The following is a 22,787-nucleotide window of genomic DNA, read 5'->3' on the forward strand; positions in this document are numbered from 1 at the left end:
TGTAGGTGGTCTTATTTCTAGGAGCTGAGCAGGCACAGTAAATAGAGTGAAAAAAATTTTCTTTTTTTTTTTTTTTTTTTGGCTTAAAACGAATATTTATTTCTCATAACTGTATCATTTGGGGTTTGAGTGTTCTTTTTTTGGGGGGGGGTACTGGGTTAAGAATTCAGGGTCACTCAACCACTGAGCCACATCCCCAACCCTATTTTATATTTTATTTAGAAATGGGGTCTCACTGAGTTGTTTAGTACCTGTTTTTTAATTGATTTTATTTTTTTAAATATACAACCACAGAATGCATTACAATTCTTATTACACATATATACCACAATTTTTCATATCTAAAAGCTAAGCACCAAAAAAACAAATAACTCAATCAACAAATGGGCCAAGGACCTGAACAGACAATTCTCAAAAGAGGATATGCAATCAACCAACAAATATATGAAAAAATGCTCATCATCTCTAGCAATTAGAGAAATGCAAATCAAAACTACTCTAAGATATCATCTCACTCCAGTCAGAATGGCAGCTATCATGAAGACAAACAATAATAAGTATTGGCGAGGATGTGGGGAAAAAGGTACACTCATCCATTGCTGGGTGAGACTGCAAATTGGTGCAGTCAATATAGAGATTCCTTGGAAATCTTGGAATGGAACCACCATTTGACCCAGCTATCCCTCTCCTCAGACTATACCCAAAGGACTTAAAAACAGCATACTACAGGGACATAGCCACATCAATGTTTATAGCAGCAAAATTCACAATAGCTAAATTGTGGAGCCAACCTAGATGCCCTTCAGTGGATGAATGGATAAAAAAAAGTGGCATATATACACAATGGAATTTTACTCAGCAATAAGAGAAAATAAAATCATGGCATTTGCAGATAAATGGATGGCTGGCATTGGAGAAGATAATGCTAAGTGAAGTTAGCCAATCCCCAAAAAACAAATGTGGAATGTTTTCTCTAATATAAGGAGGCTGACTCATATTGGGGTAGAGAGGGGGAGCAATGGAGGATTAGATTAATTCTAGATAGGGAAGAGGGGTAGGAGGGAAAGGGAGGGGCAGGGGATTAGCAAGGATGGTGGAATGTGACATCATATCCAAAGTACATGTATGAAGACACGAACTGGGTGTCAGCATACTTTATATACAAACAAAAATTCTAGTGAGACTTATATTCTAGAAGAGAAAAAATTAAAGAACATAATGATATATGAAATAGTCTACTAAGTGATACATTCTAGGAAAAAAATTAAAAATGGAAGAAAAGTAGAACATATATACTCTAATATTTGTGTGGAGTTTTGAGATTTTTAGATAGTGTATTAGTTTTTCATTACTATAATGAAATAAATGATACAGTTAACTTTATAAAGAGAAAAGTTTTCTTTAGCTCAGATTTGAAAATTCAAGGGCATGGTGCCTGCATGAAACCTTAGTTCTGACAAAGGTCCTCCTAGCTACAGCCATATCATGATAGAGGTACATGTGTATGAAGTTATATCACCAAAACAAGAAGTCAAGGAGGGAAAATTTTATGTCCAAACAACCCCTTCAAAGAGCATGTTGTCAGGGACTTAAGGCCCTCATTAGTGCTGCAACCTCCCCAAAATCCAAAACTTTAAGCACAGTGCCAACTTGGGAGACACTTGGACCACATCCCAAACAGTAGACAGAGTTACCAGGAAGTCTTCAATGAGAATGTGATAATTAATTAATGGCATAAAGATAGTGAAGGAGTGATCCACATTAAGATATGGTATAAAAATCTTCCAGAAAGAGGCAAAAAGCCCTGAGAGGAGAGTGTGCCTAGAACAGCAAGTTGACCAATATTGCTAGCAAAGATAATGATGGGAAGAGTAGTTGAAGGTGATTTCAGAGGAGGAAAGGGGACTTTGGATTTCTTCTAAGTAAGATGGTAAGTGTAGGATGGCTTAGCAGAGAAATGACCTATTCTGAAGGGATCACAATGGTTGTTGTATTGAGAATAAACCAAGGGAATGGTGTAGATGGGATAGGAGGAAATAGTAATAGCACCCCAGAGAAGAACATTCAAGTTGTTCACTCAACAAACTATGAGTCTATGGCTCAGAGGTAGCTCCTAGATACCACTGAATCATAAATAACATTCTAATAAATGCTGAAATGGACTGGAATTTTTTTTTCCAAATTCCAACTTGGCTCCTATCTTCTGGTACAGTCATCTTATATCAGGCCTCTTGAACTTTCTTCTCCTACACATAATCAAAGTGTCATTGACCACTGCAACTTGGAATTCTTTCTACTCTTTGGGCAAAGAGAGATTGATCCCCATCATGGTTATGCAACACAAAGGGCTACCACCACAAAGAACTATTGAGGAACTGGTAAATACTGGTAAATACTCCAATGCTCACTAGTTAAAGTTGGAGATATAGATACCAAAAAAAAGGGGGGGGGAGGTCAAAAAAGCCTATTACTCAATTCTCTGGATATTCAGGAGTCATCTGGAAAAGTAGATTTTGAGAGAGCAGAGTGAAATGATCAGCACCATGAATGAATGAAAACATCTGCCAAGGTGAAATGAATGCCCTTGGATGACAATGGAAGGACCTGCCTGCATGTGGATATGTTATCTCTTATGTGGGGGTATACTCCATCCTTAGGAGGAGACCACAGAGGGTAGGTACCTATAGAGTCCCACCAGTATTTGAGATTGGCAGAAGGACCCCATCCTGCCTGGTCTTGGTTTCAGCTCAGCAATCTGTTTTGTAAGCTTGGTTGCCTGTCTGGGATTCCTCTGCTGACCCAGGCCTCCACTCTGTTTGTCAAGACCTAGGGCCCAATCAATATTTCAAACCTCAATTTAAAATTCCTCATAGAGTAAAGCTGATTGACCTTGTTGGGTAAAATGATCAGTTCTGACCCAGGAATTTTTGGTCATTGGGATCAAGGTGAGCATAGCTTTCTAGGCATTTGTGGTAAAATATTGAATTTAAGAAAAGAGTTTTGTCAGAAAGGGATGGTGAGGCTGTATAATTTTATGCTTTGTATAATATAAACTATATTACAAGAGATTTTAGAGTTTATGCAGTCTAAAATTTTGGAGTTTATGTAGTCTAAAGTTTTGTGTACATACAACTTTATATATTATTGTAGAGTACTTTCTAAATCTCTTGTAGCATAGTTTAGAGAAAGAGGTTTTATTTTGTTTCAAACCATATGATGACTCATGAAGAATTCTATTTATGAATTAAATTATTAGCTTGGGCAAACATTTAGTTACATGATCAATTATTCATCTTTTTCAATCATACAAACTTGGAAGCAAAGTTTAATTGAGCTATAGATACCATGATATAGTATTTTTATACAGACTTTCTTTTTAGAGGCCCAATTTCTCTTTATATTGTATATCATTGTTGAGTTTCATTGTTCATTAAATCCTGCAAGATATGAAATCGAATAACATTTCAATAATAGTTACATGAAATACATTTCTTAATTTGTAAAGCAAGAATAAGTTACCAATGACTTCTGAATAGTAACTTAAAGACATATTTTGAACATTTCTTGTAAGCACAAAAGCACTACAAATCTCTTCTTCACAAAGGAGGAAGACAAATAGTTCAATTTATTTCTAAGCAATTTTTATCTTAGTGTTAAATTTAGCATTCTTAAACAATAGGCTGCAATGATTTAATCTTGAACTACATCAAAGGACATTCTGTGTTTCAGTCAGATTTTGTGTAGCTGTGACCAAAATACCTGACAAGAACAACATAGAGAAGTAAAAGTATATTTCGTCTTCTGGTGTCAGAGGTCTCAGTCCACACATGGTCAACTGCATTGCTCTGGGCTCATGGTGAGCAGAATATAATGGGCGAAAGACAGAGCAGAGGGAAGCTGCTCTCCTTGTGATAGCAAAGACGCAGAAAGAGGGGAAGAATGGGATTCAGGGAAAATGAAGCCCTCCAGGGCACACTGCCAGTGACCCACCTCCTCCAACCACACTCTACCTTCAACTAGTAGGATGGAAACTAGGATGGACTGACTAGGTTACAGCTCTCATAATCTAATCATTGGCCTTTGAAAATTCCCACATGAACACAGATGCTTTTGGGGGAACCTCATCTCCAAATCATAAAATTTCTCCCTGGCCCCCAAAGCTCATATCCATTTCACATGCAAAAATAAATTTATTCAATTTCTAAAACTCCCAGAGTCTAAACAGTTCCAGTTCCAGTTTTGCCCAAAATTCCAAGTCCAAAGTTTCACCTGAGATTCAAGGCAAACTCTCATCTGTGAGCCCCTGTAAAAATCAAAAGCAAAGCTTCTGAAGATGGCAGAGTCGAGTTAGGCAGCAACCCCCAAACCCTTCACAGACCAGAAAGGAGGCGATAAAAGAATGGCTTACCAAAGAGTCACAGGGACAGTGCCTTGGTGATGTGCACTGGTTAGGGAGGGATGCTTCTGCACCATAGACCACCCATGGAGAGTCCACAATCACAGGTCCTGCACTTGCACACAGCCATTAGCCTCTATGCTACTTTGAAGATAGCTTATAGAGAGGAGCAAGTGTGTGGCATCTATAGCATTCAGAGCAACATCCCTGATCTGGCATCCTGTGCCCCTGCATACAATAGAAACAGACAACAGATATAGCACAGTACTGTCTGAGCAAACAGCCTCAGGCCCCTGGGCTGACAAACAAGAACAGACTGGTGAGAGTTTCATAGCAACCAGAGAAGTATCTTCTCTGCCCCAGTACCTCCGGGGAACCCAAAGCTGAAGAGAGAGAGCCAAGTTTTAAAGGTCTAAAATCCTGATGAAAACAAAACCAGGAAGATTTAATAACAATTTTCTCCACCTTGTATATTTTACTATAAATGCTTCTAACATCAACTTTGATCATACATATATTACTCTTATTTTTATTCAATAGTTGTTACCCTAGTATGCAATATTTGTGCTCTCAACCCTCTTGATTGTAATTTTTTATGTTTTAAAGCATTAATTGGAATCATTCTCTTTGTTTTCCTAGTTCAGGTTTACATTTGTTCCTCTTAATCCCACTTTTCCTTTTTATATTACCTGCTACTCCCTCAACTCCATCTTTTTCTTCCTTCTACTTTGGTTTGTATTATTCTTTGCCATATTTTTTTCTTTCTTTTTACATTTTTTTCATCTTTTGCCCCAAATTTTCTTTCCTCCCCTTTTCAGCCTCTATATAATGTAATAGCAATATTAGTATCTTCAATAGCTAATAGTTCAGCTAATTCAGAATATTACTGCAAGTTTATAACTGGATTAGAGAAACTGTAAACTATCAGTTTTTGTTTTTCCTGAAGTTGATCAGTGTGTGGCTTTCCTCCAAAGTGATTGTAGTAAATAGGGTTCAAGGACTTCCTTCAAAGTGATGCTGGGTATAGCAGAGGACACACATTGCATGAAAGTGGATATTTGCCAGTCAGCTGGGGATTCGAAGAGAAAAATGCTCACTAAATATCCCCTTGCATAAAAGAAGAATCAATAATCATCCCAACAGATGGGTAGACATACAAGCAATGTGGAAACGCAAGGGAACAAGTGACCTGAAACAGCCCTCAACACTGCAGCAACTGAATTCATTCACACACATTGGAGAAAATGTCAGAGAAAGAATTTAGAAAGTCTATACTTAAAATGTTCAATGAGCTAAAAGAAGATTTAAGAAATAAACATAGAAAATATAGGAAGTAAAATATCATTTAAATAAAAATAGATTCTAAAAAAGAACCAAATGGAAATCCTGGGGAGAAAAAAAACTCAATAAAGCAATTAAAAATTCAATGTAAAGCATCCCCAATAGATTAGATCACTTTAAAGATAGAGTCTCAGACCTTGAAGACAAATCTTGAAAATAAAGTCAACAATAAAGACTGTCAAGACACCATAATGAGAATATTCAAAATTTGGGGGATAATACTAAGAAACCAAATTTAAGACTCATTGGGGTACAAGAAGGCCAAAATACAAACTAAAGGAATATATAATATTTTGAATGAAATAATATCAGAAAGATTTCCAAATGGTAGAAGCAAGATGGAAATCCAAATACAAGACACAGAGTTCCAAATAGGCAAGATAGAAAAGATACTCTCCAAGACACATTATAATGAAAATGCATAATATACAGAATAAGGATAGAATTTTTAAAGCCACAAGCATAAAAATGGCTGGTCACATTTAGATAAGAAAATTTGATTTCAACTTATTTCTCAACACAGATGCAAAAAGCCAGGAAAGCATAGAATAATTTATACCAAGTCCTAAAAGAAAACAGGTGCCAAACAAGATTACTATATCCAGAAAAACTATCCGTCAGATTTAAAAAAGATATAAAAATCTTCCATGATAAACAGAAGCTAGAATTCATAACCACTAAGCCTGCACAATATAACATTCCATGAAATATTTCATACAGAAGTAATGAAAAATAAAAGCAAATACCAGCATAGGGGTGAACTGCACTACAAAAATCATAATTAAAAGGAGAATTATGTGTGGATTAAGCTTTAGATATAAATCAAAATGTTGGGAAATAAAAATTATCTCTCTCTAATAACATTGAATGTAAACAATCCAAATGCTTCAATTGAATAAAACACAGATTGGCAGGTTAACTTTAAAAACAAGACCTGCCCAAATGTTGTTTATAAGAGATGCACCTTATAGGAAAGATATCCACAGACTGAAAGTGAAAATAATGGAAAAGATATACCACACAAATGGAAATCAAAATCAAGTAAGAGTAGCTGCTCTCATATCAAATTATACTTCAAGGCAAAATTAATCAGAACTTAAAAAGAAGGCCACAACATACTGATTAAGGGAATCATCCAACCACAAGATATATTATGATTTGTAAATATTTTTGCCCCAAACGGTGGTTCATGTAGGCACATAAACAAACCCTTCTCAAATAAAGAATCAAATAGACCACAATACAATAACACTGGGTGATTTCAACATACCTTTCTCACTAATAGATAGGTTGTCCAGACATAAACTAAGTAAAGACTCTTCAGAAAAAAATCCTATTAATCAAATAAATGTATCTAATAGATATATACAGAATATTGTGTCCATGGATAACTGAATTTGCTCTCTCTTCTGTATCATATGGAACTTTCTGTAAAATGGATTATAGTTTAGTGGACAAAGAAAGTATCAGCAAATAAAAAAATTAGAGACAATTTCCTGCATTCTATCAGATAATGTGAAATAAAATTAGAGATCAATCACAAGATTAAAAAAAAAAAACAGCAAACATTCTAACACCTGGAAAGTAAATTAAAAACTTATTATTTAATCATTTATTTATTTTTACTAGAGCTTTATAGTTATATGTAGTAGTTGGGTTCATTCTGACAAACTTACACATGCATGGAATTTGATTTCAGTTCATGATCTCCTTTTTCTCTCCCATATTGTTTCCTCTGTGCCATTCTCTTTCTCCTACTCTACTGGACATTTATTTATTTATTTATTTATTTATTTATTTATTTATATTTGATTGGTTCTTTTGAATGAGGAATGGGTCACAGAAGAAATCAGGGAGAGATAAAAAAAATTCTTAGAAACAAATAAGAAAAAAATACCAGATATCAAAGTCTCTGTGAGTGTATGAAGAGAGTTCTGGGGGACAGGGGGAGTTTAAAGCACGGAGTGCCTACATTTAAAAAAATAGAAAGATATCAAACAATCTAACATTACACCTCCTGGCTCTAGAAAAAGAACAAACTAGTACCAAGATCAGTAGAAAGAAGAAAAAAATAACCATGGTCAGAGCTACAATTAATGAAATTGAGGACAAAAACATAATACAAAGAATTGGGCTAGGGTTTTGGCTCAGTTGTACAGCACTTGCCTAGCATGTATGAGGCACTGGGTTTGATTCTCAGCACCACATATAAATAAATAAAATAAAGACCCACTGAAAAAATATATATATAATACAAAGAATCAATGAAACAAAAAGTTGGTTCTTTGAAAAGAGAAACAATATTGATAAACTCTTAACCAAACTAAATAAAACAGAAGGCGCCTATCAACAAAATTAAAGAAGAAGAATAATACTTCAAACTAAAATTAATTAAAACAGAAAAAGAAGGTCACAACATACTGGTTAAGGGAATCATACAACCACAAGATGTTACGATTGTAAACATTTATGCCTCAAACAGTGATGAATGTACATACATTAAAAAAAGCCTTCTCAATATAAAGAATCAGATATAACCACAATACAAAAATACTGGGTGATTTCAACACATGTCTCTCAATAATAGATAGGTGATCGAGACATTAACTAAGTAAAGCCTTTTCAGAAAAAAAACACTATTAACCAAATGGACCTAACAGACATCTACAGAATATTGCCACAAGCACTTCTGAAACTGAGAGGATCATTAGAAACTGTTTTGAAAATTTATACTTAAATAAGCTAGAAAATCTTGAACATATTGACAAATTCATAAAGACATATGATCTACCCAAATTAAACCAGAGAATATAGAAATTTTAAACAGACCAATATCAAGCAATGAAATTGAAGCATCTATTGGTAGTCTACCAACAAAGTGAAGCTCAGGAAGGGAGGTATTGAGTTCTACCAGACCTTTAAAGAAGAACTAATGGTCTTGATGGTTGAAGCATAATCCATATAAGAAAAAAGAAGGAAACACTGCCAAGTTCATTCCATGAAGCCAGTGTAACCTTGATACCAAAGCTATACAAAGACACACCAAGGAAAGAAAATTTCCAACAAATATTGCTGATTAATGTGGACACAAAAATTCTTAATATTGGCAAACCTCATTCAAAAGCACATGAAGAAGATAGTGCACCGAGGTCAAGTGAGTTTTATCCCAAGGATGCAAGGTTTGTTTAACATGTAGAAATGAATAATGTAATTCACCATAAAATAGTTAAAACAAAAATAATATCTCAATAGATGCAGAGAAAGCATTTGATAAAACTCAGGACCCATTCATGTTTAAACACTAGCAAAACTAAGGACAGATGGAACTTACCTCAACATTGTCAAAGCTGTGTATAACAAACCCAAGGCTAACATCATACTGAACAGATAATGAATATGCTATAAAAGAATTAGTAAAACTATCCTATTCATAATAACTTCAGAAAAGAAAAAGAAGTCTACAATGAAAATTGTAGAACACTGAAGAAGAAATTGAAAAACACCTTGAAAAATTCTTTTATCCAAGGAAAACATGGAAAAACACCATATTCTTGTAATAAGTGAATTAATATTATCAACATGGCCATACTACAGAAACATTATACAGATTCAATGCAATCTCCATCAAAATACCAATGACATACCTCACAGAAAAATTTTAAAAAGTTCTAAAATTTATTGGGAGTAATAATAGACCCATAACAACAACAACAACAACAACAAAACCCTAAGCAAGAAGAGGAATGGGGAGGCATAACAATATCATACCTCAAATTATACTACAGAACTATAGTAACAGAAACAGCGTGGTATTAGCACCAAAACAGATATGAAGACCATTGAAATAGAAGACAGAGACAATCCCACACAGGAGGTCATCTTATACTTGATAAAGGTGCCAAAACCATTTGTTAAATAAAAGATAGCCTTTTCAACATATAGTGCTGAGAAAACTGGATATCTATATGCAGAAGAATGAAACATGATCCCTATCTCTCACCCTGCACAAAAGTCAACTCAAAGTGGATCAAAGACCTAGGAATTAGACGTGAAGCTCTGCAACTGCTAGAAGAAAACTTTGGTCCAATCATCTAACATATGGATACAGGAACTAACTTCTTTAAAAAGACTCCTAAAGCACAAGAAATAAAACCAAAAATCAATAAGTGAAATGGCATCAAATTAAAAAGCTTCTACACAGCAAAGGAAACAATTAAGAATTTGAAGAGACAGCCTGTATAAAGGGAGAAAATATTTTTCCACCTGCTCTTCAGATAGGGCATTAATATCCAGGATATACAAAGAACTCAAAGAACACCAAATAAGCAAATAACCCAATTAATAAATGGGCAAAAGAACTAAACACACATATTAAAAGAATTACAAATAGCCAATAAATATATTTTTTAATGTTTCACATCTCAATTAATCAAGGAAATACAAATCAAAACTACATTTAGATTTCCTCTCACAGTAGTCAGAATGGCAATTATCAATGATACATTTAATAAGAAATGCTGATGAGAATGTGGAGGAAAAGGTGCACTCCTACATTGTTTTTGGGACTGCAAATTAATACAACCTTTCTGGAAAGCAATATGGAGATTCCTTAAACATTATGAATGGAACCATCATATGACCCAATTATTACACTCTTTGCTTATATCCTAAAGATATAAATCCAGCATACTACAGGGATACAGCAACATCAAAGTTTATGACAGTTCAATTCACAATAGCCAAGTTTTGAAACTAACCCAGATGTCCATCAACAGACAAATGGATAAAGAAAATGTGATTTTATATATATATATATATATATATATATATATATATATATATTATACACACACACACACAATGGAGTCTTGCTCAGCCATAAAGAAGAATGAAATTATGGTATTTCCTGGAAAGTGGATGGAAATGGAGAACATCATACTAAGTGAAATAAGCCAGACCCAGAAAGCTAAAGGTGTAATGTTTTCTCTCATATGTGGAAGCTAGACCAAAATAAGGGAAACCAGGAGTGCAGGAATCTTAAGTAAACAGAAGAGAAATCAGTGAAGGAGAAGGGTGGGATTGAGAGAGATGGTGGAGGAATGGGAAAAGGGAGAAATATTGAAATGAAACTGAGCAAATTATCCTAAGTGTGTATATGGATATACCTCAGTGAATTTCACTTTTATGTATATCTAAAATGTATTAATTTTAACTTATATATAAATATATATATACACACACACACATATATACATATATATATATTATATAAATAAATGGAATACCATTAGAACAGAGCAATAGACACAGGTAAAGAGAGGAGAAAAAGGAAAGGAGAAGTACTGAGTCTTCCAGTACTGAACTGGAAAAAAATAGATTCCATGCTTGTGGAATTATGTCAAAATGAACCCCAATATTATGTGATACTATAATTTGTTAATAATTTTTTTAAAAAAATCAAAAGCAATTTTCATATCTCTAATATACATTAGCATAGAATAAAATATTCTCATTTCAAAGGGGAGATATAGGAGCACAGGAAGAAGAGATGGGACCAAAGCAAGACAGAAATCCTACTGGGCAAACAGATCTTATATCTCTACATACAAGTATCTAGGACATATATAGAGATATACATATGTAGTACTTCAAATTATTTGGTCAGCCTTCTTCCAGTGGCCTTGATGGTTGAAGCATATATGGGTTCTATAGTATTCTGGATCTCTCAAAACCAGCAGCTTTCTTCAATAGACAGTCCACACTGCTGGTGCTCCTTAACTACTGAAGTCTTTTTTTTTAAATTTTTTATTGTTGCTTGTTCAAAACATTACATAGTTCTTGATATATCATATTTCACACTTTGATTCAAGTGGGTTATGAACTCCCATTTTTACCCCGTATACAGATTGCAGAATCACATCAGTTACACATCCATTGATTTACATATTGCCATACTAGTATCTGTTGTATTCTGCTGCCTTTCCTATCCTCTACTATCCCCCCTCCCCTCCCCTCCCCTCCCCTCATCTCTCTCTACCCCATCTACTGTCATTCATTTCTCCCCCTTGTATTATTTTCCCCTTTTCCCTCACTTCCTCTTGTATGTAATTTTGTATAACCCTGAGGGTCTCCTTCCATTCCCATGCAATTTCCCTTCTCTCTCCCTTTCCCTCCCACCTCTCACCCCAGTTTAATGTTAATCTTCTTCTCATGCTCTTCGTCCCTGCTCTGTTCTTAGTTACTCTCCTTATACCAAAGAAGACATTTGGCATTTGTTTTTTAGGGATTGGCTAGCTTCACTTAGCATAATCTGCTCTAATGCCATCCATTTCCCTGCAAATTCTATGATTTTGTCATTTTTTAATGCAGAATAATACTCCATTGTGTATAAATGCCATATTTTTTTTTATCCATTCCTCTATTGAAGGGCATCTAGGTTGGTTCCACAGTCTTGCTATTGTGAATTGTGCTGCTATGAACATCGATGTATCAGTGTCCCTGTAGCATGCTCTTTTTATTTCAAGGCACATGATAGTGGCATGGATTTTACTGGAGGCTTTTATCCAGCCAGCAGTGAACCAGAAAAGTTCATGTAAACTGAGCCGAGGATGGTGTGCTTTTTAAAGAGATCATACCAGCTAAAAAGATGCTTAGTACTTTGCACAGATCATATTCGAGATACCTCCAGAGCATCTCAGCAATTTATGAGATCATATACATGCAGGCTCCAAGATGCAGAAAGGCTGCCCTAATCCAAGCAGACCAAACTACTGCATGAGGAGGCAGCTGAATGTGATATCTTCCACATTGTACTGGTTTTGTAGGAATGGAGGATGCTGGAGTGGTGGAGGTATCTATTGAGATTTCAAATAAAGGTAGTAGTGAAAGTCATTCTGTAAAACAAGACAACCCAAATGTAAGATAAAAGTGATTAAAAGCAGCAAGCCAAACACTCAAAAAAAAAAAAAAAAATGAAGGTCTGGGAGACCATTCATAGTGTAACAGACTTCAGTAAGCCCTTATGAGGGCAAGATCTAATTCTGGGAAAGTGAAACTGAAACTAGAATGAAGACTTCAGTAGTCTATTGATGTGGTGAATAACATTTATTGATTTCTGTATATTGAACCAGCCTTGCATCCCAGGGATGAATCCTACTTTATCATGGTGCACAATTTTTTTGATGTTTTTGTATCCGATTTGCCAGAATTTTATTGAGGATTTTTGCATCTAGGTTCATTAGAGATATTGGTCTGTAGTTTTCTTTCTTTGAAGTGTCTTGAAATATCGTCTGCCTGGTTAATTAATCTCACACTTTTAAATTTAGTCTCATACAAAATTTCAGAACATGAGCAATCTATAGACAAGTATTTGTCAGAATAGAGAACAAGTGGCCTCTATTCCAGTTATGAAATAAGTCCTCATTTTCTTCTAAAAGCTCATGAGCACAGTTCACATTCCTATCAGCATTCTGGTTGTCTATGCTCCCAACACAATCACCCATTGAGCTCCGCTTATAACATGCTCAGGTTTTAATAGTTTGCATTTCCAAAATGTTCCAAATTCTTTCTGCAAACCATTTGCAAATCTTCTGGACCACACAGTCCCCATTCCTGGTACCAATATTTGTTTTAGTTAGGTTTTGCAGTTCTGTGGCTAAAATACCTGACAAGAAAAAATTAGAAGAGGAAAAAATTTATTTTGTTTCATGGTATCAGAAGTCTGAGTACATAGTTTGCTGACTACATTGCTCTGGGCCCATGGTGGGGCAGAACAACATGAGGGAAAAGCATAGCAGAGGAAAGATGTTCTCTTTGTGGGAGGAAAGAAGCAGAGAGAAGGCACAGGGAAAATTCACCTTTTCTGGGGATGTACCCAGTGACCACCTCCTCTAGTTACATCCCACCTGCTTACAATTACTACCCAGTCCATTCAAATTTGGATGAACTGATTAGGTTACAGTTCTCACAATCCAATGTTTTCATCTCTGATTATTCCTGCATTAGCCCAGGAGCTTTTGGGAAACACCACTTATCCAAATCATAACACTCAGGTTAATTAATTTTACTTCCAAGAATATTTTTGTGAATATGTAGTTCATACTGGTTTATACTTGCTAGAACATATATAAAACCATCTTTCCTGTATTAGTAATAATGAAAACCAAAGGGAATGTTTGGTAAGTTAATAAATGTTGGGAAAATATTTTTCTTTTTTTTAATTTTTAGAAGTAGTTGGACACAATACTTTTATTTTACTTATTTTTATGTGGTACTAAGGATTGAACCTAGGGCCTTGCACATGCTAGACAAGCGCTCTACCGCCGAGCCACAACTCCATCCCCATATTTTTTCTTAATATTTTAATTTTTATAAGATTTATATTTTAAGCCGATGAAGTTTCCTTGTAAGATTTATTTTAAGGGAAAAGAAAGAGACTTTTTTATGTTATTTATCTGTTATACTTTGTTTTAGATATTATGGTACACTTTCAAAATTGTTATTCCATTATGTTCTTACTAATGGTATGCTTTCATCAGCTTTTTTTGCCTTTGCAGTGAAAATATCTGACAAGAAAAATTTTAGAGAAGGAAAAGTTACTTGGGGCTGTTTTAGTCAGCTTTTTTACTGCTGTGACTAAAAGACCCAACCAGCATATTAGAGAGGAGAAAAATTTTGTTTGGAGGCTCACGGTTATAGAGGTCGTAATCCATAGACAGCTGGCTCTGATCCTCGGGGCTGAAGGTGAGGCAGAACATCAAGGCAGAAGAGTGTGCTGGAGGAACGCAGTTCATATAATGATCAGAAGCAGAGTGAGAAACTCCACTTGCCAGATACAAACATATACCCCAAAGCTCTGCTTCCCAATGCCCCACCTCCTCCAGCCACACCCCACCTGTCTTCAATTACCACCCAAATTAATCCCATCAGGTGATTAATCCTCTGATTCGGTTAAGGTTTTCACAGCCCAATCTTTTCCCCTCTGAAACCTCTTGTATTATAATTTCACACATGAGCTTTGAGGATACCTCACATCTAACCCATAACAGGGCTCAATTTCAGAGGTGTCAGTCTGTAGATGACTGACCCCATTGCTTTGGGCCAATGGTGGACAAATATAGAGAAGGAAAGGAGCTCAGAACATCAAACCAGGAAGCAGAGTAAGACTTCCACTCAGCAAGGACAAAATGTAAACCCCAATAGCATCTCCCCAATCACCTACCTCCTCTAATTACATGGTACCTGCCTACTGTTACCACCCAGTTATTACCTATTAGTGAATTAATGCACTGCTTAAGTAAAGGCTTTCATAACTGAATCATTTCATCTCTGAATCTCTTTGCTTTGTCCCAAAATATTGGCTTTTGGGGGACACCTAATATCTAAACCATAACAATGTACTAGGCATCACTGTACGATTGGCTCAAAAATTAGATGCTTAAATAACAACTATCTAATCTGTGTGGAGTAGTGAACACCTGTGCTCCCCAGCTACTTAAGTAGCTGAGAAAGGAAGATCACATATTGAAATCCAGCCTGAGCAACTTAGCAAGACCCTGTGTCAAAACAAAAATAAAAAATGGCTGTAAATGTGGTTCAGTGGTAGAGTGTCCCTGGGTTCAACCCCAGTGGCACAAAAAATAAAATGTCAAATATCTACTATCTCTCATTTTTTGATGGTCAGGAATCTAGGCTCATCTTAATTACTTGCCTCTGTCCCAGTTTTCTTATGTGCTATAACTGAGGTATCAGCTGGGCCTCATAGAATCCCACATCAAGGCTTAAGCTGAAGAAGGCAGGCTTCTAAGCTCAATCATGTAGGTGGTTGCAAGATTCAGTCCTTCTTGTGCTATTGAACAGAGGGTCTCAGTTTCTCACTGTTTGTATTTAAGCCTTCCTCAGTTTCTTGGTTATGGGAATATGCCTTGGGAAACTTAGTGTCTGTCTTGTATCTGATCAAGGACTCTGAAAGAGAGAAAGAGGAAGAGAGAGGCAGAAAGAGACACACAAACAGAAAACAAACAGAAGAGTCTTTTGTAGTGTAATTTCAGTAGTGTTATGCTATCATATTTACCATATTATATCATTAGAATCAATTCATAGGTCTAGATCATACCCAAGAGAGGAGTATCAGAAGAACATGAATACCAAGAGGCAAGCAACAGAGGGAAATGGATCATTTTAGAGGCTGTTTAGCACACAAATCATTGTAGCATTCAGAAAATAGCTATTATTAGAGAAATGCTGAGAGTTTTAAAAGGATTTAACAGAAGCATAAAAGAGTGACTGCATAATTAATGTGGAAGTCAGAATCCTGGGTTTTCAAACTAGCTTTACTACCTATGACCTTCGACAACTTGGGTTTTAAATCTCCTAAACCATATGAACTCTTGGACAAGTGTTTCACGAAACACAAATGATCATAGGAGTGAGGTCAAGTGCCCATGATCTATGTAGTGTGAGGAAAAAAAAAATTAAAATTGCCAAGCAACATGTAAAGAGAAAAAGAGCAAACCAAGAGAAAAATAAAACAACCACTAGACAGTGAAATGCCATGGAATGAGTATTAATAAGGCATATGAGAGGTTTCTTCTCCAAAGGTTTTCTGAAATTCTGAAGCAAAAGGAAGAAGCACTTAAGAAACAAATTTCTTCACACAATGCAAGTGATCACTCTCTATCTTTGTGTTCCCATGTGATGCATAGGGTAGAGGCAGAGGGCAGATACTCAAACATCTTCTATTCCTGACTTACAGCCCCAGTAAATTAAATGTAAAGAAGAAAGCCCATTATACAGAAGAGTATAATATGGCACCATTAGCAGATAAGAGATGTCAATGACTGTCTAGACCAAGAATGAGATAGATACCTGCTGAGGGCCAAATCAGAGGAAGAATAACATTCCAGACTATATTAAGAAGGGATTTCAGCAAAACAAAGAGTCCACCTGGATAGGAGAAGTCCTGACAGGTCCCAGGCTTATGTTTCCCAAGAGAAATAAGGGAACCAATATTCCGGTGATTAGTTGGTCTGTGAAATGATTCTTTTCCCCCCTGCTGGGAATTAAACCCAGGGGGTACTGTACTACTGAGTTAAATATTCAGTCCTATATATTTATTTACTTACTTATGTGTTTATTTATTTCTCAGACAAGGTCTTACTAAGTTGCCCCGGCTGGCCTCTAACTTGCAATCCTGCCTCAGCCTTCTTAGTAGCTGGGATTAGAGGTGTGCACCATTGCAACCAGTTTTACTAAGTGATTCTTAGAGTTACTTGCACACACCTTCCTCTCTCCATTTTTCTTAAGGAAATCACCAAGAACTAGTGACAAATAAACAAAAGTGTCTGAATACTTTTGAAAACAGTGTTTTAGTCAGCTTTTTCTAACAGACCTGAAAAGAACAATTTTAGAGGAGGAAAGCAGTTTCAGAGGTCGGAGAACATTGATGAGACTATATGAGGCAGAAGAGTTTGGCAGAGGAAAGCAGCAGAGAGAAACATGGCACCAGGAAGCAGATAGATAGAAAGAGAGTGCGCCTCACCAGAACAAACTAAAAGCCCTAAAGACAAACCCTCAGGGACCCACCTCCTCCAGCCACAATCTACCTGCCTACAGTTACACCAAGTTAATCTCTATCAGGGGGTTAATGTGCAGATCAAGTTATTTCATCTCTAAACTTTCTTGTATTGTCTCACACATGAGATATTAGGAGACACCCTAATATCTAAACCATAACACGGAGTCATGGAAGATCAACTCATAACTAACATATAACATAAAGTCCAAGAAAGAGTGGAAAATGAAAATTGAAGAAATTTGTTAAGATGAAAATACTAAGTCAAAGTCCTGAGGCTAAAGAGAGACTCCACAGGAAGACAAGTAAATAAATGTACAAGGAGAAACTATTAGAGAATTTTCAGAACAAGAAAGGGACAATTCTAAAACTTCCATTAGAATGAGATTCTATCTAGAATTTGACTTCTTATCATCATCACTGGTGGATATCTGGGAATAAGAGAATGACTTTAAAATTCAGTATTTAAACTACTGGAATGTATCTAGAAATAGAATTCTCAACACTGACTGATATTAATCAAGATTAAAAGCAAAATAAAACATTTTGAAGACATTCAAGCCTTCAATTTACCTTTCATGGTTCTCTTCTGACAACGGTTCTTAAGTATAAATATCAGAAAGTAGAATCAAACTAAGAAAGACAATGATATACAGTGTGTGAAGTGATGCATTGACCTGAAAGACTACTGTGTTGGGAGCTATCAAGAACAAAGGCAATAATATGAAGCGCTCACTTGCCATAGACCTCCCATCTGGATCAGCGAAAATGAGTGAGGGATCAAAACAACAACATCAACAGCAACCAAAATAATAAAGAAAAAATACTTCTGGCTTCTTCCTGGAGAGAAAAAGAGTTGGAGTATGCATCCCACTTTCTGGTTTCTTGGGTTGTGTGAGCAGACTCATTTCTGTCCTGTCTGTCTCAGAGTACTGATAATATCTGGAACACTCTAGATATCTGGGTTTGCCAAGAACAAATGAGAGCTGGGAAGCTTTCAGCTGCCAGTCAATGGCTGTTAAAGTTCAGCATCTTTTCCTTTGGGATGGGGATGGGTCATAGAACCAAATTTCTAATTGTTTCAGGAGGATGCCTAAATGGCTATCTTATCTATCTTAGAGTGCTGAGAATATCTAGCATACTCTAGAATCCTTGGGGCCACTAAAAGAACATGCAATCTGGGTGGTTTGGGACAGATACAGAGAACCTTCAGTACTACAGAGAGACATGAGAAGGAACAAGGAATTAAGATGTTACGAAAAATACATCTATCTCGAATTAGGTCATATGTACTTAAGTCCTAAGAACACACATTTCTGAGAAGATTTGGGAGATACCAGAATCTGTAGCTAGACTGATTGATGATGTTCTTTCCCTGTACAGAGCCAATGCATAAACTGGGAGAGACTGCTGTTTCTTAAGATGCATGGATTCCAACACAAAGTTACAAGACCCACAGAGAAACAGGTAAACATGGCCCACACCAGGAAACAAAATTAAGGTTCAGAAAATGAATCTGAAGAAACAGAAGTATATAAATGATCTAATAAGGAGGGCAAAATAACTTTCATAAACGTCTTCAATAAATTCAGAAAAACTATGTATGAATAAAGAAATTAAAAATATTGAAAAGGAACAAACACAAGTTTTGGAACTGAAGAATACAACAACTAAATTGAAATCTTCACTATAGGAATTCAACAGCAGACTTGATGAATCAGAAAAAAAGAATCAGTGAAATTGAAGGCAGGTCGTTGAAATTACCCACTGACAGGACTGAAAAGAGAAAATGATAAGGAGTGAAGGAAGTCTTCAACAATGTTTAAGAAACCATCAAATTGACCATAGCATACATAATGGAAGTCTCTAAAGATGAAAAGAAAGAATCAGAAAACTTATTTTCAGAAATAATCGCCAAACTTCCCAAATGGGTGCAACAAAAATAAGCATCCAGACTTAAGAAGCCTAATGGATTCCAACAAGAGGTCCACACTAGCACATCAGAATCCAATTACTAAAAGTCAAAGACAAAGGGAGAATTTTAAAAATATAAATTAAAAAACAACTTTTCATGCACAAGATAATCCTCTCCTTGCAGACAAAAGGGAAAGAGAAATTTATTCAAAGTGCTGAGGAAAAAAAAAAACAAACCTGCCAAACAAGAGTAATATTATCCAAAGAGTATCTTCAAAATGAAAAATAAATAAAAATCCCTCAGATAAACTAAATCTGAGGGAATTCATCACCAATAGATTTGCCTCAAAAAGAAATTTTAAAGGGAGTTCTTCAAGTTGAAACAAAAGGATACTAGATAGCGGCAAAAGCATGAAATTATAAAGCTCACTGGTAAAGGTAAATATTTAGGCAAATACAAAAATGCCATAAGAGTAGTACATAAATCACTTTTAATTCTGGTATGAACGTCAAAATCAAAAATATAAATATCTTGTGGATAGGAGTGAAGCTCAGTGGCAGTGTTTCCTAACATGTATGAGGCCCTAAGTCTGATGCTAGCACCACAAAAAGTATAAAAGTCTTTAAAAGTCATTAATGGACACACAATATAAAAAGTTGTCATATTTGACATTGATAAATGTGTTGAAGTAAAACAAGAAGTTTTGTATGTGATAACTTAGCTTATGAGCTTAAAACAGATTGTTATAACTCTAAGACGTTTTCTGTGAGCCCATGTTAACCACAAAGAAAATATCTATAGAAGAAATACAAAGGAAAATGAGAATGGAATCAAACATGTCATTACCAAAAAATTTAATGAAACAAAAAGAAAAGCAACAAGACAGGAAAAGAGGGGCAAAAACAAACAAACTGCAGGACAGAAAGAAAAAAAATAAATAACAAAATGGCAATAGTATATTCTCTCTTATCAGTAATTTTTTATTATAATTTTTATTATTTTATATTCTTTTGATATGTATATGAATTATTCAACAGAATTTTAACATTTTAGATAATAGATAAAAAGCTACTAGCAGCTTGAATAAATTGTTCAAGGTAGATGAAATCAAATGTGTCTTGGGCACAGAGACAAATGCACATAAATACAATTATCTGATACTAGACAAAGGTGCCAAAAACATTCATTGGAGAAAAGATAGCCTTTTCATCAAATGATGCTGTGAAAACTGGAAATTCGTATGTAGACGAATGAAACTATCTCTCACCCTGCACAAAAGTCAACTCAAAGTGGATCAAAGACCTAGAAATTAGACTAGAAGTTCTGCAACTGCTAACAGAAATTGTAGGTTTCACACACAAACAACATGTTGGCACAGAAACTGACTTTTTAACAAGATTCCTAAAGCACAAGACATAAAACCAAAAATCAGTAAATGGAATAGCATCAAATTAAAAAGCTTCTGAATAGTAAACAATTAAGGATGTGATGAGAGAGCCTACAGAATGGGAGAAAATGTTTTGCAGCCTGCTCTTCAGATAGGGCATTAATATCCAGAATATATAAAGAACTCAAAACTCAACATGCACGTGTGTGAGTGCACACACAGACACACACATGCACAAATAATGCTGTTAATAAATGGGCAAAAGATCAATACAGACGCTTCTAGAAGAAGAAACATAACTAGCCAATAAATATACAAAATTATTTTTCAACATCTCTAGCAATCTGGGAAGTACAAATCAAAACAACATTAGATTTCATCTCATTCCAGTCAGAATGGCACTTACCAAGAATACAAATAATAACAAGTGTTTGGGAGGATGTGGGGAAAAGGGAATACTGATGCATTGTTAGTGAGACTGCAAATTAGTACAACCACTCTGGAAAGCAGTATGAAGATTCCTATAAAAACCTAGAAATGGAAGCATCATATAATCTAGCTATTCTTCTCCTCAGTGAATATCCAAAAAATCTAAAATCAGCATACTATAGAAATACATCCACATCAGTATTTACACCAGCACAATTCACAATAGCCAAGCTATGGAACCAACTCAGTGAGCTTTAACAGATGAATGGATAAAGAAAATGTGATATACATACATCACACACACATACAGTGGAGTACTAACCATAAAATGAATGGAATCATGGCATTTGCTGGTAAATGGATGGAACTTGAGACTATCATGCTCACTGACATAAACCAGACTCAGAAAGCTGAAGGTGGAATCTTTTCTCTGATATGCAGAAGCTAGACAAAAATAAGGAAGAAGACAGAGAAAGGGAAAGGGGGAAGAGGAGGATCCCACCAAAATAGAGGAAAGATTGGTGAACTAGATGAAGGGGGTTGAGATAGGAGGGAGAAGGGATGGGATAAGCAAAGACTAGTTGTGATGTTTGATTTGAATGATCAACTATATTGGATTAAGAGATGCTAAAGATTAAGAAGCTTCTAGCTATGTCAATGAGGGTGTGTCTAGGAATTGTTGGTATGTGGGACAGCAAACTGGAGACTCTCCCTAAGCAGGGGCAGCACTGTCTAATAGATTGGAGGCTTGGATGAAATAAAAGTTGGAAGAACAAGGAAGCAGCAGCAGATGCAAGCTCAATTCTTCTTGACGGGGTCTTGACTGCCACTGCCATCGCCTCAGGACATCAGATTCTGGATTCTTCACTCTTCCAAAGCAGACAATGCCAGTGATTCTCCAGAGAATTTTCAGAAGCCTTCAGTCCCAGACTGGGGTAGCACCGGTGATCCCTCTTGTTCTGAGACTTCAGTTTCTTGGACTGCGCAGCTCCTGGTTCCTCCAGCTCTTCAGGCTGTAAACAGCTATTGTGAACTATCCAGCTTCTGGTTGTGTAAGACAGTCTAATAAATCCCCTTTTTATAATCATATCTCCTCTTGTTTCTGTTCCTCTAGAGGACACTAATACACCAGTGGAATGAATCTGACCTAACTTTCATATGTACGTATGTGAATACAACATAGTGAAACCTGCCATCATGTATGTCCACAAAACATTGATTAAAAAAAAAAGAATACTAAAAGTAAATAACAGAATGATTAGTAGAGTAGAGGAAAGGAGAGAAAGGAACAGGGAAAAGAAAAGGAAAGGGGACATACTAGGGTCTGAATTAGAGCACATTATATGCATGTTTTATAGTTATGTCAAAACAAATCTTAATATTATATAAACTAAAATGTACCAATAAGAAATAAAAAAAGAAAGAGAGGGAAAAAATGTGTCTTGGAGAGAATATTGCTCCTTTTTAGACAGAACAGATAAAAGATGTTTTAAGTTGCAAAACATAGCAAAGCCAATGTAAGAATAATGAATACAGGCATGAGAAGTAAGAAAAAGCTGATCCCTTCTGTAAAATTATAGCAACTATGCATATTAGAAAAAACAATGTGATTTTTTTCTATGAGAGTAAATGTGTACAGAGAGAAGGTTTAGTGGAAAAGAAAAGGACAAAAAATTTAAAAGATTTCATCCAAATACATTGGTAGCATGATAGAATTAAGGGCAAAGAAATCCAGTAGGGAATTCTC

General features: G+C 35.6%; 1 long non-coding RNA gene across 2 annotated transcripts in view; it reads right to left on the reverse strand.

Annotated features, from left to right (window-relative positions):
- Positions 1-22,787, reverse strand: part of LOC124106975 (uncharacterized) — a 129,998-nt gene that overhangs the window by 33,029 nt on the left and 74,182 nt on the right. The window contains exon 4 of one of the 2 annotated variants that reach the window (XR_009228670.1): positions 14,427-14,510. The exons of the other annotated variant lie outside the window; for it this stretch is intronic. This is a non-coding gene — a long non-coding RNA (uncharacterized LOC124106975). The remainder of the gene's footprint in view (positions 1-14,426; positions 14,511-22,787) is intronic. 2 annotated transcript variants of the gene reach the window in all.

This window comes from Marmota monax, unplaced genomic scaffold, assembly GCF_021218885.2.
Source record: "Marmota monax isolate L192 unplaced genomic scaffold, Marmota_monax_Labrador192_F-V1.1 WCK01_AAM20220418_F8-fsc00003, whole genome shotgun sequence".
Classification (NCBI taxonomy): Eukaryota; Metazoa; Chordata; class Mammalia; order Rodentia; family Sciuridae; genus Marmota; species Marmota monax.